Here is a 6,179-nt window from a genome sequence, read left to right on the forward strand (position 1 = left end):
AAGGAGGGAGTCTAGGACATCCATCATGAGTGGGGATGCTAGTGGTGGTGATGATAATGGTAGTGAGGGTGGGTAGGCAGAAGATTTGTATACGCTTCGCTCACCCACAAGATGGTAAGCCTGATGACGGCACACACACACACACACAGCGCCACCCACTCCACATGGGCAATGAGAGAGGACAACCTCTCTACTCTTCTCATAAAGGAAAACTACCACGTCATTAAGTGGTCAAAAAGCACAATCACAAATCACAATACATATGGTGGAAATAGGGGGGGAGGGTGGGATTGTTATGGTGTGGCATTGGTGACATCGACCAGTGCTTCGCAGTGAGACGGCACGCGGACACACAGACAATGGGGCAGTCGATGGACACAACGACTGAGCTGGAGACGGCTGGTGTGTTTGTGGAGGTGGCTCTGATGTCAGTGTCCCCAGATAATGCCCCCTCTGTCACTCCGAGCATGGCGTCATTGATTCACATGATCTAAGATTGCCTCTTGTGTTAGCCACAATGAAGGCTCTAACTGGCCCTTCCCATCTTATACTGTTCAAACTCCAATGTCAGCGCCTAATGTGTAGGCATAATACTGCATATAGTTTATGCCAGAGCCAAACATGAAGATAAAGATAGGCTATGTGATTTATGCTATTGAAGGAAAATGGGAACACTTCATATGAATAGCCTCTTGGGTGGAGGTGTCCTTATTAGAGTAACTATGAACGGTGTATGCTCTCCCGGCTCTGATTGGTTGATGGTGTTACTGGCCCTCCACTTGTTTGTTTTTTTGCACCTCCACCATAGACTTAGATAGACAATTCCACCCAGATAATCAGGAGAGATCATCCATTGAATTATACTTGTGAGAAAACATTCCATAACTGCAGGTGGCAGTATATCACCAGTATATATCACCAGTATATATACATCTCCTAACAAAACACTCCAGGTGGCAGTATGCACCCTTTCAGTTTATTTACCAACTCATAGAAGTAGTAGAATAACAAATTGACTACTTTAAAATTGAGATAGCCTCAATGGTGCTGCCCATGCTGTCACAGACACAAAGATGAGAAGTGTAACTAAGTCTATGATCTCCAACTCGCGCCCACTCCTCCGTCCTCTACTGCTTTTGAAAAAGTTGAAAGGTAATCGAAGACGGGAGGGGAGAAAACCTGGAAACAAATGTAGTTGTATGAAATGAGACTCACCTTCTTTGCTAGCATGTCACAGGGGTGGAATCCTAAAATAAGTGTAAAGTAGTAAAAATAAATGTATTTTCGTGTGAGACATTTAATAGATAAGTAGCGTATTGTTTTTTAAATGTATGCATGCATGCTTTTCTCCTTCGAGAAAACAACTGCTGACTCAAAGGGTGTGTGGCGGCTTTTAAAACACTTCTGCGCTAGCCGTCGGAAGGATACACTTGTACTTCCTCTGCAGGAGGAGGCTATCAAGGAGAGGACACTTTCGTTTGCGTATTAACAAATTGACACTCCTACATATGGCAACTGCTTTTTGGTTTATGGAGGAGACAGTTGTTGCTTAATCCACACCAGAGGGCTATATTACAAAGCATAATCAATGAATTTGCCAGTTAACTTGCCTAAATATTGAAATGGGCATGGTCGAATTGACACAAAACATATTGAAATGTAGCTTTATTAATGAACCTGAAAATCTGTAGATATTTTAGGTTGTTTATCAAAGTTAACTGGCTAACTCATTGACCCTGCTTTGAAGTACACCCTTCAGACCTACTGAACCCTGCATATCAATGTTCATATAAAAAAAATCCCCTCAATCAAATGTTGGCTAGGCTACTTTGAAGCAAGGTAAGCCTTGTCTATCTTGAATATGTAAAGTAGCCTAGGCATTCAGGTTTCAGGGGAGGTATCCTATTGACGATATTCAAGAATGTATCTGTTTGTAAGATATTTCTTTATTCAGATTATTTTGTATAATGTGTTGTATTTACCGTGGATGGTATGATAACATTGTTAAACTTTCAAGTTACATTTGGGCCTTAGAACAATGCATCATCTTAATTTAAAACCTGCCTTTCTATTGTACTTGTAAGTTTGAAAGCAGGTTTACTATTATTAGACAGTACTTGTTTTCAGTGAAAAACAAAACTGTTGAGGTAGTAAGAGGAAGGGGATACCTAGTCAGTTGCACAACTGAATGCATTCAACCGAAATGTGTCTTCTGCATTTAACCCAACCCCTCTGAAGTAGGTAAGGCAGGTGAGGGCCTCCCGAGTGGCACAGTTGTCTAAGGCACTGCACTGCATTGCGGTGCTAGCTGTGCCACTAGAGATTCTGGAGTCCAGGCTCTATCGCAGATGGCCACGACCAGAAAACCTATGGGGCGGCACACAGTTGGCCCAGCCTCGTCTGGGTTAGTGGAGGGTTTGCCCAGCAGGGATGTCCTTGTCCCATTGCGCACTAGCGACTCCTGTGGCGGGACGGGTGCAGTGCACGCTGACATGGTCGCCAGGTATACAGTGTTTCCTCCGACACATTGGTGTGGCTGGCTTCTGGGTTAAGCTTGTGTCAAGAAGCAGTGCGGCTTGGTTGGGTTGTGTTTCGAAGGACACACTGCTCTCGACCTTTGCCTCTCCCGAGTCCGTACCGGAGTTGCAGCGATGAGACAAGACTGTAACTACCAATTGGATACCACGGAATTGAGTAGAAAAAGGGGTAAAAAAAATAAAAGGCAGGTGAGGCTTCCTCTAAGGGAGGATGGGGAACACTACACCCATGAAACTGTTGACGTTGGCAAAGACTTTCTTATCAGCAATGACCTGGTAGGGCCGAAAGACTGTGTCATCGATATCTCTGAGGTCAGGTGAGATCTAGTAAAGAACAGGAAGGCCTGCACACTCTGTTTATGCTCCCAATTAACCACTTTACTGACAACGTTTCAATCCAAAACTGATTTTTTTCAGCCTCAGTTAACAATATGTTATGGGATTTTTATGAATAAATGATCTATACATTTAACTTAGAACTATAACTAAACAGTGCTTGAGCGTCACTTCAGACCCAGGTTCAATACCAGGCTGTCACAACCGGTCATGACATGGAGTTCCATAGGGTGGCGCACAATTGGCCCAGTGTCGTCCGGGTTAAAGGTGGGTTTGGCCAGGGGGGGGGGGCTTTACTTGGAAACACTGGTCACTTTAGTAATGTTTACATACTGTTTTACTCATTTCATATGTTTCTAGTCTATGCCACGCTGATATTGCTTGTCCTAATATTTATATATTTCCTAATTCCATTCTTTTACTTTGAGATTTTTGTGTATTGTTTTCAATTGTTAGATACTACTGCACTGCTAGAGCTAGGAACACAAGCATTTCGATACACCCGCAATAACATCTGCTAAATATGTTTATGTGACCAATAACATTGGATTTGGATCTCCCTGTCCCGGTCCTCCTTCATCTGCTTCTTTATCTCCTTGATGTTCTCCCAGGGCTAGATCTGTTTATTCAGTTCTTTGATCTTGTATTCCAGGACAAACTTGAACTTCTCTAGCTCCTGGTTCTTCTTCTTCAGGTCACAGATTCTCTGCTTCTTATAACCCTTTTATATAAAAAACATGATGTTGAACTAATAGCTACTGTGGTAGTTGTTGACTTGAATGCAGTGTCCATTCTACTAATTCCTACTCTATGCGGTAGCATGATGAACTACAGTGAATATAATGCATTGTAAAACATATACAGTGCCTTGCGAAAGTATTCGGCCCCCTTGAACTTTGCGACCTTTTGCCACATTTCAGGCTTCAAACATAAAGATATAAAACTGTATTTTTTTGTGAAGAATCAACAACAAGTGGGACACAATCATGAAGTGGAACGACATTTATTGGATATTTCAAACTTTTTTAACAAATCAAAAACTGAAAAATTGGGCGTGCAAAATTATTCAGCCCCTTTACTTTAAGTGCAGCAAACTCTCTCCAGAAGTTCAGTGAGGATCTCTGAATGATCCAAATGACTAATGATGATAAATACAATCCACCTGTGTGTAATCAAGTCTCCGTATAAATGCACCTGCACTGTGATAGTCTCAGAGGTCCGTTAAAAGCGCAGAGAGCATCATGAAGAACAAGGAACACACCAGGCAGGTCCGAGATACTGTTGTGAAGAAGTTTAAAGCCGGATTTGGATACAAAAATATTTCCCAAGCTTTAAACATCCCAAGGAGCACTGTGCAAGCGATAATATTGAAATGGAAGGAGTATCAGACCACTGCAAATCTACCAAGACCTGGCCGTCCCTCTAAACTTTCAGCTCATACAAGGAGAAGACTGATCAGAGATGCAGCCAAGAGGCCCATGATCACTCTGGATGAACTGCAGAGATCTACAGCTGAGGTGGGAGACTCTGTCCATAGGACAACAATCAGTCGTATATTGCACAAATCTGGCCTTTATGGAAGAGTGGCAAGAAGAAAGACATTTCTTAAAGATATCCATAAAAAGTGTTGTTTAAAGTTTGCCACAAGCCACCTGGGAGACACACCAAACATGTGGAAGAAGGTGCTCTGGTCAGATGAAACCAAAATTGAACTTTTTGGCAACAATGCAAAACGTTATGTTTGGCGTAAAAGCAACACAGCTCATCACCCTGAACACACCATCCCCACTGTCAAACATGGTGGTGGCAGCATCATGGTTTAGGCCTGCTTTTCTTCAGCAGGGACAGGGAAGATGGTTAAAATTGATGGGAAGATGGATGGAGCCAAATACAGGACCATTCTGGAAGAAAACCTGATGGAGTCTGCAAAAGACCTGAGACTGGGACGGAGATTTGTCTTCCAACAAGACAATGATCCAAAACATAAAGCAAAATCTACAATGGAATGGTTCAAAAATAAACATATCCAGGTGTTAGAATGGCCAAGTCAAAGTCCAGACCTGAATCCAATCGAGAATCTGTGGAAAGAACTGAAAACTGCTGTTCACAAATGCTCTCCATCCAACCTCACTGAGCTCGAGCTGTTTTGCAAGGAGGAATGGGAAAAAATGTCAGTCTCTCGATGTGCAAAACTGATAGAGACATACCCCAAGCGACTTACAGCTGTAATCGCAGCAAAAGGTGGCGCTACAAAGTATTAACTTAAGGGGGCTGAATAATTTTGCACGCCCAATTTTTCAGTTTTTGATTTGTTAAAATAGTTTGAAATATCCAATAAATGTCGTTCCACTTCATGATTGTGTCCCATTTGTTGTTGATTCTTCACAAAAAAATACAGTTTTATATCTTTATGTTTGAAGCCTGAAATGTGGCAAAAGGTCGCAAAGTTCAAGGGGGCCGAATACTTTCGCAAGGCACTGTATGTGTATATCCTTCTGCACTGCCCTCCCAAGCGAAAAAGCAGTAACTGCTCATTTGGTCAAAAATTAGTTAATGTCATTTTTGCTACATTAAATATATGCTTAATCATGTGGACAAGTATCCTGCCTCTATTGTATTGTGTTTTGGAGAAAATGTGGGTCATATTAGCAGTAACTGCAAAAAGTTACTGTGAAACCAAGGTAAATGGCATTAACCTACTGCCTTTTAGCTTGGTTTCAACCTGCCCTTGGCTGCAGTTACTTCGTTTTACCTTGGTATCATATCATTTTATTCTGAAAGTGATGCAATCGAACCTGTATGACATTGACTGACAGCTACACACACATACATTGCTAATCTAGGGATACAACACCATGGTACAGCATTCCCAGGAGAAAATGATGGTTGAACTTGCTCTGAAACACCGATATCCAGAGACTGGTAAGAACTAGCTAGCCAAGTAGATCTGAGATCAAAATTAATTATCTATCTAGCTAGCAAGCTAAGCTTTCTAACTAGCTAGCGAGCATAGACTAACAATGCTACCTGCTCTCATAAGAGGAGATCTGCAATTGATACGAACTTTAATCTATTAGCCATATACAGCCAGCTAGCTAAAACTAACGCGCCCCTACAAAAACATCAAACGTACCTAGCTAGCATTAGCATGAAGCAATAGATTTGGGCTACATGCTCCCATAAGAAGCAATCAGCAGTTTATACTAGCTTCAATCTATTATACCTAGAATTAATATAATCCCTATAGTTGTATTCTGACATTCCATGGGTTATTTGAATCAGTATTGTTACACCACACACACGATC

This window comes from Oncorhynchus mykiss, chromosome 8 (genome assembly GCF_057628025.1).
Source record: "Oncorhynchus mykiss isolate SJ-2025 chromosome 8, ASM5762802v1, whole genome shotgun sequence".
In the NCBI taxonomy this organism is placed as follows: Eukaryota; Metazoa; Chordata; class Actinopteri; order Salmoniformes; family Salmonidae; genus Oncorhynchus; species Oncorhynchus mykiss.